General features: G+C 42.2%; 1 protein-coding gene across 2 annotated transcripts in view; it reads right to left on the reverse strand.

Annotated features, from left to right (window-relative positions):
- The window catches only part of Ddr (discoidin domain-containing receptor 2), a 214975-nt gene that overhangs the window by 161350 nt on the left and 40855 nt on the right, over positions 1–12770 (reverse strand). For both annotated transcript variants that reach the window (XM_069122175.1, XM_069122149.1), the window contains exon 2: positions 7675–7740. The gene's annotated coding sequence lies outside the window, so the exon portion shown is untranslated. The remainder of the gene's footprint in view (positions 1–7674; positions 7741–12770) is intronic.

Here is a 12770-nt window from a genome sequence, read left to right on the forward strand (position 1 = left end):
TGGCAGAAATTCGAATGCCAAATTGACGGCTAACGAAAGTATTCGAACACTTACCATAGAAAATTTTTACGTCCATATTGTATACGTTGTATAAACAATTTCGACGTTCCACTAGTACTATACTATAGCGAGATACGACGTGATTATATTGGTAGAATTTAAAACCAATCTGCCATGTATATAGAAATTACAAGACGTTTATTGGAAACATAATATTCAATAAAAAAATTAGTATTTATAAAGCATGAATAGCTATGAATAGCATGAATAGTATATTGTAAACGTTAAGTACTGCACATTGAGATCTATCAATAGGATGGATAATTGATATTTAAATATCATGTCGATCTTTGCGAAATATACACTTGCATTGAATATCTTGTAATATCTTGTAATTCGAATATCTTTTCGAGCCTGTGTATTTCCTCTGAGAGTGTTTGTTTTCCATTTCTGAGATCGTTATTATCATCTGTCCGGAGTTTCACTAAAAGTCGTCATTTTTATTAATATCGGGGATTATGAAATATCTTTGAAAAGAAGTTTTATTCGTTAAACGTTGAGAATCGTATTATCCGGTAATCCGTTGCTGGAAAAGTAACTTTAAAATAAACGTGCCAGGGGATCCGGAACAAGACGTGAAAAGGAAGATTCGAATTGGAGCGGAAGATACTCGTTCCATCCGTAAAGTCTGGATTTAATTAATGTCGTGCAAATCCCAGAAATCGCGTAATAAAATTCATTTGTCAGGGACGTATGTGTTTGTCTTGCGTTACAGCCGGTCCGGCGCGGCGGAGGGTATAATATAATAACGTGGTAAAACGCAGGATCGTGTAGCATCGAGCCGCGGGCGATTTGTAAAATTTATCTCGCCACGGAGAGCCAACGATGGTGGTAAAATAGGAGGTAGGGGAATCTAGGCTATTCGATCCATGGGGTGATCGCTTCGTTGGGAAAGTACGCGCGTTGCCAAAAGCGGCCAGTGTAATCTTCCACGTTATTAGCCAGCTTCTCCGCTATCGCCTACTATATTCTGCGAATACACCCTGCTTAGATATTAGCGCCTTTTAAGTTGCCACTGTCAGCCGTATTTTACGCGTTTCTCGTTAACCGACCTACGTTCAACTACGTTCGGCCAGCTAGCTATACGCTGTAAAATCTTATTTGTTACTTTATATACTCTTTCGACAGTTATAGTATTATAGAAGTCGATGTATTTTTGGTGCTGTAAATGAAAGAGAAAACGAAGTTGAACGAAATGGAGAAAAAGGAAAGACGCTCATCGATATAGCTTAAACGCTAAAAGAGTTTTTTCTGATAGATCGCTCCAGCTCAAACTAAAAACAAGGCTGAGGTAAAAAATTTCTTTATAACCACGAGAATCAGGTCTAGTCGAATGAACCGATGAAAAGAAAAAATTGTAATTTGCTCCGCTTGTCACCTACTGATAGCTAGGAATTGGGGACAGGAGCCTAATAGAGTTGCACAAGATGTAGCCACGGTACTCTGAGAGCTTCCGTTCAAAGCTACATTAATTGTCATAAACGCTGAGACAATGGAGGTCAGGTCAGAGGACGTATTTACACGAACAGTATAGTTAGCCAAGGACTCCCAAGAATTCTCACGGTATGCATACCTCTAATGCGGAATGTAAAAGAGTTAGCACAAATTTTTAATAAATGCTTGGCTAAAATTCCTCCTGCACAGAAACTTGAAAAAGAATTTTTCCAGTTTCTATACGTAACAGCATCAACGACGAAGAAACACGACACTCGACATGGAAAGCCTCGTGTCGTTTTCCCCCTTAACCGGTGATCGTAGACCGCTAAAGCCACCGAGCCGATATTCTGTTGTCCGTGCACTCTGCCAACGAAAGGTTTTTGGCATTCTCGACAGCACTTTCCGCTTTTCTTTCCGACCTCCATGGAAGTTTATGTCGCGGTGCATAAAGACGTTCCGTGTATAGAATAGAAGCGAAGCGGCAGCCATGTCGAGGTGAATGGTTCGCCAGACCGGCTAATAATCGGTCAACGAATCGGTTCGAGTAAAGCAGGATCGTGTTGTCGTTCGTGGAGGACGGTATTATTCCCCTCAGCAAAGTAGTCCAGAAAGAATCAGCAGAATCTTTCGGTGAACGACCTTGCGACGCGCGCATAGAAACGATCCTAAAGAGGACCATTCCGGATTACGTTCGAAGATCGTCGATTTCAACGACAGAATCCGTGGCTTCGATCCGTGCAAATCCGTTTGGCATTTCGGTTTCGTTGGTCGGATCGATTGTTTTCACGGTTACGCGCTACTTCCGCGAAACAAATATTTATTCTTCCTTTCCGACCGAAGAAACGGTTTCTTTCACCGAGGTCTATGGGGATGCGCGAGATACTTTTGCACTACGAGGCCGTGCGTCCGCCTGAAGGGAGAAGACAAATCAGCGTGGAAATAGAATTTGCGATAGAATAGAAGATGAGAGAAAGGTATCTTTAAATTGATAATGCGGAAGACGTTGAGCGATCTCGAGACGTCGATCGAGCTTTCTTAGACCCGTAGTACGCCAGGAATATTCTCCAGGAATAATCCCTTTTATCATGGAAATATAACAAAGGGATCTTGATTTTCTTGACGATGGAATGTGTTCGAAATTATTTATCGTCAACGCTTTTACGAAGAAATAGGATCGCGGGATCGTAAACCTCGAATTGGATCGGATTTTTATTCCACACGGAATTCCGAGACTCGAATCGCGTTATCGGAATTTCTTGACCTTTCCCTCGTTATTATTCGCTATAGCTGTCGTCTCGTCAGTCGTCGTAAAACACGCAAGAATGTCTGAACCGGTGGAAAATATGAGCATACTCGAAGCCGTAAAGTTCCATGGAACCTATATAAGAGTTCGAACGCTAGACTCCCCAATTGCACTGTGTTAGTCCGATATCCGTGATATCGAATCTGGTTTGACAAAGTGAAACGTTTCCTTTGCGTAAAAACCCAAATGCTCAGTCCATCTTGTACGATATCTCCTCCGTTTTGTTAAACGCTTTGCCCGTTTCCTTAAATCATACGGTCATACCGATACACAGAAAGGTTTGACGACCGACCGACTATCCGCACTACGGGCTATACGTAGTATCCAAAATTTATTTCAACGTAATTTAAGATAACCATAAAACGTTTCAGGAATATGATAGATATGGCGAATAAAATTCTCGTATAAACGCTGTACAAAGCGTTTGATGAAATAACGTAGATCATCGTAGCACATTAGCGTAAGAACTACAATACTACCGAATAACGCGTACGATTTTAAACACCGCTTTATGGATACTCTTCCGGCGAAAACCACGAATAATTGCAATTATATTAAAAAATTAATTATATTAAAATGCACTACAATATCAACGTAGTACTCTTACAAAGTCGAGAAATATTTCCACAAAAAACCTCGAAAAATATTCTACCTTCTTTTCCTTGAAATCTTTTTTCCGCTTTGAAAGTGGAATTAAAAAACAAGTATTCCACTCAATAACATGACAATTCCTCTAATTGAATCCGAGCAGTGTTTCTGTAGAATTCCTGGGACCCTTTGAAAAGAAGAATATGAAATTCAGTAGAAATAAGGTAAAAAGAAAAAAGAGAAGAGACCAGTGCGTACGCTGGTCGCGAATTCTTGATTTATTTTGTCGTCGGTCGGAGTGACATTACGGCAGCGGAGCATTTCAACCATGCCGTCGGAGGTTCTCCTCAAAGAAAGCAAGACGGGCTTTTAATCCTTGCATTCCGAAGCCAGCGGCTTATAAGCGTGTAGCCGTGCCTGTAAGCTCGAGACAATAGCGCCAAGTCATATCGTCGGCACTGTAGTCGGAAGCGCTTTCGAGGAACGGAAGGCCGGGCGAAGAAGAGATTTAACACGGAATAAGACGATTACGGCTTAGCTTAACGCCTTCGACGCTAGAATCTTGCGCCCCACTCTCCTTCCTTCCGCTCGATGCCGATTTTAAGACAGAGCCATCCTTATTGGTGTAATTGCATACTTCGTGCGGTTTAATAGGCGTAATACTTCTACCTTTATTTCTATTTTTCCTAACAAAATGCAAGAACAATGGATATTTTTAAGAAAAATTAGATTGTCTAACGAGTTCGTTCTCATTCTTTTAAAAAGATGTCAAAAATCATTCAGTATCGCGCATTTATACGAGATCTATTTATAGTCGACAACGTATGTATAATATAGTTTTATTATACAACATTTTATAAATGGATCAAGTAAGCTTTTATTTTACCAATTCGAAGCTTTCGTCTTTTTATAACAAAACTCCGATATACGTATTTTAACATTCTTTAAATTGTTGAATCCTAATAATAAGAATTTAACGATCTGAATTTGAACATTTTTTCACTTCTGTAATTATAACTGTCAACAGACGTTAATATTGTTGAATTGTAATTTTAAAGTGATCAAAAATTTATGTAAAAAGGTCGTTGTTCTCGAATGTTGCTATCGAATAACGACGATGCGCGATGTTACAAATGCAGTTAACCGTTTTTTGGTTAAACATTAAACATTACCAATCAGTGGTAACGTGGAATGGAAACCGATGTGCCGCAGAGCCCTGTGTAATCCTCGCGCGGTTCACATTTGTCGATACGTCATTAAATATTTTCCCACAATATGGTATTTATACTGTGGCCACTGTTGCATATGCATACAAACGCGATATCTGCATATTTCACCTGTACCAAAGCTAAACGTACCGTTTGCCAGATCTCCATTGGTTATTCCTCCAATTTTTCTAATTATCTAATAAACCGCAATAGTTTGCAATTTGCTCTTCCATCTTTCAACGTAATATCTAGATACATTTTCGATATATATTCCATGTCGAAATACCCTGCGAAATATTATCGGAGAAACTAGACGAGCAGAACTAGAAGATGAACAAGGTTATCAGAAATAATCGGAAAAGTCGGTCAAGTGGTGACGCGTTGTTCGGTCAGTGGGTGGGTGAATCGTCGTGGAACCACGTCAAACAAACCGATTCCCACGGGATACCCGCCGTTGGCTGCGACCTTATTATTTCTGATAACAACCGCGTCGATACGAAACTATACGTTCGAGGCTTTCGTCGCAAAATAGTAGCGAGTTTCTGCAATGAAGCAACAGAGTCCGCGTAATCGTTGTTTCGATTCGACGAAGAGCAGACCGAGCTCGTTTCGATTGCAGGATCGGAAGAAGGAAACGGTTTCATCGCTGTATGCTATTCGACCGTATTTTCCTTGAACCACGCCCTACATTCGGCGGAACGAGACCTAGAGAAAGGGATACGAACGAATTTATACGATCAGGATTGCGTATCACTGCGACCGCAAGAAATCCTGGGAACTCACAGCAGCGCGCGCGTCCTCGATACAAAGAAGCTACCGTCTAAAAAGGTAGTTTATTCCGACGAGTAGGAAAAAGTCAATAGCTCGGGCTACGGCAATCTCGAATTTCTTTCGAGTTATTCTATAGAGGAATCGAAGAACGTTCCTTAACTTCTTCGCTACGAGCGTCTAGTCGACAGTCGCCGAAGACGTCCCTACGTCCGATGATCGGTTAAACTCGTCAATTTCCAAAAATGTGGATACAGCCTACTATCATTTTTAATCGATTGTATACGTTCTCCCGTTTGGTCGTTCCGGCACTTCATTACGTATACGTAGTTTGTCAGTTCTTGTGCAATTTCTCAATTTAAATAATTATTAGATATCGTCCGATTTAGATAAGTATTATGGTTATCGTAAAGTGACACTACGCGGCGAACGAGCACCGTATCAAAGGCGTTAAAACACGAATTGATCAATTCGTTAGTCAATTAAACATCGCGAAATCACTGTCACTGAACTCAGTGGTTGAAGTCTGACGATCGTATTATCACGAATTAATGCGTCTCCACTAGTAACGAAGATCGAGCATTCCCTAGCTCCCTCGTCGATCATCCCGATGTCGGAGCCTCGACGAAGGCGCTCAAAGGATTTTTACCCTCGAACCCGAGCCTCTTCGCCGAGGAACTTCAGTAATTCGCTTACGCATTCTCGCAACGGACTTACCCTTGCCTTCGCTTCCGCGGATTTCTGCCTGTGCCTAGACTCTGCTAGCATCGACTGGATTTTCTCGAGCAGAATGTAAGAGGCGAGCGGAAAAGAAAAGGGTAAGAGCTGAGAGGGTGGAAGAAAACAAAGCGTTTAATCGGCTTCTGTTTCTTTCTTCCTTCGCGTATGGGATACAGTATGGTATTTTCGTTTCAATTTCGTAGTTGAGCTCTGGCCAGTTGTTTCTTCTAGCCGTGTTTCGTTTTCGTCGACTAGCATTCTCGATCTTTTGATCGAGTCTCTGCAGAACTCTATGCGAGATATTGTTAGGGAGAGGAAGAAGTTACTCGTTCGTAATACAAAATTATCGCGAGTTTCCGCAATATCTGAGCTCTTCAAAATGAAAAGGTGGAGGGTTGGGGGAGTTTAATAAAAACAACAAATCTAGTAACTGCGATATCTGATGATAATGAAAGAAAAATTAAATGTACGGACACGTTTCTATTAACGACGAGGCGGGGAAACGAGGTAGAGCGACAATGACGTGGTGGGAGCGCGTTTCGAAGCTTCCTCGTTCCCTGTAAGGCCACTTTTGCCCTCTTCGGGGACGCGAAGTTGCCTTGGCTAATGCACGTTAATCGCACGGTAGCTGACGAACACTCCACAAACCTGACCCCCTCGACAACATGAATGATTCAGCGAGCGAACACAGAGAACGGAGGGTCGTTATTGTTATAAAGGGGGAATGAATTTTACACGGAGCTCAGGACAGACACAGATGGACGCATGATGACTAGCGACGTTTATAGCCCGGTCGCGTTTGAAATTAAATTAATAGGTTCGATGAAACGGGTGTTCTTGGTTGCTGGAACTATACCAGGGCACAAAGTTGATATCTTTGACCGAGTAATGGAGTGGTCGCGTTGATAAAACCTTTGAAAATCGATTAAGAATATAGTTTAAAGGCTGACGAACAAGAAATAAGATGGGGATATAGCAAAAAGCTGAAAATCGTCTGAATTATCGTAGTCGTTCGTCGTTGCCTAAAGCTGCCCTTTCTTCCTCGTTTTATGAAATTCCTGTCATAAGTCTCTCAGGTAAGTTGATTGGATTGGTCGGTCGCGGCAGCCGCATCTCGTAACCCCATTTCCCAGCGAGAAAAGCGACCAGGATTTATAGTACGAGCCGCCGTATATTGATGCCGCAGCTTAGATTTCGATTTGGACGGAGCTTTAGGCGAGCGTCGAAAGGCGCCAATTTTCACGGGCCTCGTGAAACTTCCAATGTACAGGACGGATGAAACTTTATGAAATTCATGAGAGACGCCCTGTGCAGCCGGTGGGCCGATCAGCTCGCTCGACCGAATAATATTCCACGCTTGGAAATCATCGCGGTCGAGAACGTCTCGTGCCGGGAAAGTTTCGGGCACTTTTCGTAGGAAGCCACGAATCTTCGGTTCCGGGGGCTTAGAAATTTTTAAGCCACCGTCAACGATATTACCGTCCGAACTCGATTCCGATTGAGACAGCCAATTGCTTTCCAACGCGGTGGGTTCGCGACTTAAGGGTAATACGAATGAAAAGACACGATTGGATAGAAAAAAGTACTCACCGATCGTGGGGGATGTGTCTTGGCGCGTCCAACGTTTCACTGCATCTTCGTCTGCGATTGGAAAGCCTGCAAGCACACGTGAAACCAGAAGCGATAAGTTAATTCTAGTAAGCTCGAAGCTGTTCCGTGTAAAGATCTATGCTTCCTACTACTCGAATAGATAAATTCGATATCTAGACGATCGTGTGCAAAATTGCCTATAAGTACAAGCTCGGGGAAAACGATTCGCGGCAGAAACGACGCGATAAGAAGCTTGAAATCGGTCGTGACAGTGGAAAAGGATTCAATATTGATTCGAGGACGGGCGGAAGAGGTAGCCGCGTTCGCGACAGCGCGTTTCCGTATGTATTTCTACATCTCAGTCCGATCGGCCAGCCGATACCCTTCTTTATCATTTTTACGGCCGAGTAGGAGGTCGTGGTGGAGGCGTCCGCATATTTATCCAAGCGTGCCGGCAATAAAACACAGGCCTGGCGCGCATATCCGCCTGTACCATGGCTGCTTTCCTGTATAATATTTCGCTTAAGGAATTCGTAGACGTCGCGAGATGCGACGGCACCGAACCGCGCGGCGAGGTCGTGCAAATACGCTCGCGTACCAACCTACGTCTGATTTAATGCGAAAACGGGAGCGAGATTGTATCGCGACTGGTTGGAAATTTGACGAAGACACTGACAAACTATTCCTAGCGGATTCATCGAGTAACTTTGTGGATGGCTTCGTCTATTCGCCTGTCTGTCCCTTCGGTTCGCTGGAGAGTTATTTAGTCTAATAACGAATTCATTCGATGACACGCTGTTACATTGCGAGGTTATTTCCGCGAACTCAGCGCCGAATGCCACGGATCTAATTCGTATTGAAATATCGTGGCAGAGAAACATGGAGATTCTTATATTTTCCTATTTCTTATTATACTAGCATTATATATATATATATACGTACATTGCTTTATAGTACTGGAAGTTCTTAGAAATGGAAGAAAAATTTTAAGACAATATATTTCCACAAGATTAGCACTTTGTTGAATAATAATTTCAGTACCTTTTTGAATAGTTTCGTGATTACTTCATTAGATAATATTTCGATCTTTTAAGAAATACATTTTTTGAAGTAGTTTTTAGTTTAACATACTTTTATCGATCTTGAATAAGCTTCAACATATTCGATCTTCTGTGAAATTGTAAAGATGTTTGTAAAAAATGTTTTAAGGAGATTTGTAAAAGTTTTTTTCGAAAGTACTTGTAAAGCTGCAGCTAAGCTCCTAGCATGATTTCCGACGTTATTTCGTTCAAGATGGTTCCCTTTATATTGACCAATTCTGAGTTACCAGTATTTCATTATTCGATAGAAGTTGCAAGTATCGATTTTCAGGAACGCTACGAACTTTCTCAACGACCCGATAGAACAAAGGTAATAACAATAATTTATCGTTAACAATCATTTCTTATTATTATTGAGAATATCTAGCTTCTATACAAAGTTTTTAGCGCTGCAGGAGCAACTTTTCCAGTTTTCCGAATACCACCGTGGAATATGTCGAAGGATCGCGTTTAATTCGCGGAATAACGCGATTGGCTTCCAGCTTCTATCGGAATAAGAGTTAAGGGGGTCGTTGGATAACCTACGTCGCGAATTTAATAATAGAAAAAGTTTCTAGCCTTACAAATTTAACAAGAAACTTCGACCTGGACCCCGTCCGCATTCGGAAGTTTCCCATCTTCCGTAGTTCGGTTCCCGCGCATTCAACCGGACGATCCAGGCAATCTCCGCCAAAGAGATTCCATAGGGAATCGATATGTGAACGTCGGTTAGAGGTTGACGTGCTTTGAACGACGTTTATCTTACCTCTTCCTATTTCGAATCGTTCAATTAACGGAATATTTCATTTTTCACTATTACGTAGAGACGTGATGTTAATTAAAACGAACCACCCAGATATTCGATCGAGGCAAATGCACTGTGAGTTCGTACGTTCACTGTCGTAACGGAGTAGATACTGTACGATCGAGGTCTACATCTGGCACGACTATCAACGTCAAATTAAATCGGTAGTTCCTGGAAATTACAGGTAGACTTAATCTATCTTTAATCACAGGTTAATCCAGCCACCTAACATAAACAACAAAGTAGAAATTCCGGTTACATAATAAAATACATTTTTAAGCACGATACATAATTTAGATCTTTCCAATTCCCATTTCCTAGAAATTATTAACTTCTTTTCATCATAAGAAATTCCACTTTAAACTCGTTTAAGACGCGAACGTTCGTATACGCAGTATTTTAATGACAATATTATGGCTATAAAAACACTAATCGTCTCCAACCATGATTTCACGGGATAATCACAAAGTATACACATAGAAGAACTTAATCTGCCCGTCCAATCCAGAATCACGCTCTCACGGTAACGTCTGCCGGCTATATCTAATCGCTCGTCCTTAACTTTCTTCTCTCTTTCTCTCTCTCTCTCTCTCTATGTCTCTCCGTACCACGAAAAAGAAACCATCTCGCACTTTTGTTTCACGTCGTTCAGTTCCCCCGTACAGACATGGCCGGACGAAAGTGTGGACGCGTAGCCGCAGAGACAAATAGGCATGGTAGAAAAGCAAGCTATCGTTGTACAGTAATCCCAGACGTGTTTTCTGGGTCGGTTGCATCCAGGATTGCGGTTCCCAGGCGGCATTGTCTCCGCGAAATACGGCCGCGGAAGAAACGAAAATTATGCGCCCATCCCCTCTGTCCCTTTCCTTCTGCATTCAGTCGCCTCGCGAAATGCTTTATTTCCTTCGCCGACTAGCGTTTCCTCTTTCACGCGGTCCTCCACCTTTCGGCCTCTCTTTCCGGCCGAATAGCCAGAGAGAGTGACGACGAGGTCGTTTGCCTTTACGTCGAGTCATAAAGATCTCAGACATAACGTTGGTCGCGAGAGCACGAGAGATCTTGGGAGCGAAATCACGACGACCAATGGGAAGACAAAGACGAGGATGAAGAACCGAGAGACGGCTCTTACGGAGAGAAATAAACAGATGGAAGAGACGAAAGGTTAACCAGCGCTAAGAAGAAGGCACTGGTAGAAAGCTTCTTCATTGGTAGACGCTGACACGCGTACCGTCTACTCGTTACGAAAGGGTTAAGACGTTGAGTGATAGTCAGGGAGCCAGGGTGATACGAGCAACGAAGGGGCAAAGGGATGAAATGCAAGTGGTCGCGTGCCGCGATCTCAAGCAGACGCTTTTTGCCTCTTTCATCCCCGAGCACGCGTGTTCCTGTTATCTTCTTGTTAACTGCCACTCCAGATTTTCTCTTTTACGCTCTCATCTCTCTCACTAAGCGAATCCACCGGTTTTTCCATCTTGTTTCATTCGCACGTACATACTGTTCGCCATCGATATCGAAAGCAGTGTGTCCAGTGACCGGGAATCGAATCGAATCCGATCGATCGAGACTATGAAGTCCACGGTAACTGGATTATCAGGCAAATTTAAGAATTAAACGTGATTCCTTCCCGTATCGAGCTCCGCTGACGCCCGTCAAGTTGAATTACGAGCGGTAATCCCCAGGCGGAGGCTGAAACCATTCCGGCCGGAAATCTAATTTTTCGCGGAACCCGGTGAAGTATTGAGAGTAATAATTAAAACTGCAAATTCTTTGCCTCGGGGCCAGAAGCGTCCGCGAGTAGATAAGAACCAAATGAGGAACAGTCGGAAGAGAAATCGAAAAGGATACGGCGTGTTATTAGCGCGATCGGACGCGCGCCTCTCTCGTCCGATTTCAATAGAAGATGGAAGCATTAGCGGTTGGAATGGAATTAACGGAAGAATAATTCAAACGTGAAAATCATTTCGCCTGTAACGGTTCGTTAATTATCGCGATCGGATCGTGCGAAGTTGGACAAACGGCATCGGTGATTAGGAATCTGTAATCCGCGCGAATATCGGGGCCGAAAAGTGATTGCCGATAACGGCGCGAGAATGCCTGGCTTACTTGCATAATTAAGCACAAATATCGTCGCATAATTGATCGAATGCTTCGCATTATGCAACGTTATGCGTGGCCACGATAACCGTATAATTCAATGTATTCTGATTAGAGCTTCCTAACCCACATTCTGGCTTACCTCGCGCAAGAGATTCTATTTTGCCTATTTCCGTGGTAATTTCCGTGAATATTCCGGTCGAAGTGAAATGCACGTTTTATTTTAAGATCCTTAATAATTAAGTATGTCTCTTTCTTTTTCTTTCTTTGCTTTCTTTCTTTTCTCTTAAAGAATTATGAAAATCCAATCGATTTGTTCTTTAATCCCGTAGCTATTTCGACGTTATCCGATTAAAGTCCGTTTCTATGATATTAAGAAAAACCTTGGCATGGTATAGCAAAAAGTTGCAGCGAAATTTCGTCCCGTTGTTGCTGGTACAGCGACCTACCAACGATATGGATTCCAGGATTTGCAGAGAGCTCAACAAATGTTCAGCCTGTTCCACTTGATGTATTAAGTGACTGTTTTCGTTTTAACCGGATTTGTCGATATCGGATTACAGGTTCGATATGTTGAAGAATTCACAAAAGACCGACAGATGGGGATGAGAGCGTTGCAACGAAGGAAGGATTTCTCGAAATTGGTAATAACAGTGTTTATCGTTCGATAATATCTGCCCGATTCGAATTGGGAAACTATAAAATTTGGCCTGTGTAAACTGTAAACGTATCTGTTAAACCCTGAAATGATATTTTTGACATCGTATAAACGTGTTGTAAACGTTTCACGAAAATTGCACAAAAATTAACATCCATCTATATGTCATTCATAAATAGAAAATTCATCCGCATAAAGGTATCAATCATAGTTCCCCTATTTTCAAATATAATCAAAACGTTCGTACCCCGAGACACCCTTCATAAAACCAACCCCTCCAAACAATTAGGGTGTCACTCGTTGTATTTATCCTACTGGAAACTTTATTTAATTTGGTTGAACGATGTTCTCCACAAGAGTAAACGATCGACCCCATTCAATTGGAAGCCTACTCTGTTTCTAGCTGTCTTGATCTATGAACATGAAGCCTAAGCCACCCGAAAATACGCTTAACGGCGCA

Source organism: Bombus flavifrons, chromosome 1 (assembly GCF_040668555.2).
Source record: "Bombus flavifrons isolate JBK064 chromosome 1, iyBomFlav1_principal, whole genome shotgun sequence".
Classification (NCBI taxonomy): domain Eukaryota; kingdom Metazoa; phylum Arthropoda; class Insecta; order Hymenoptera; family Apidae; genus Bombus; species Bombus flavifrons.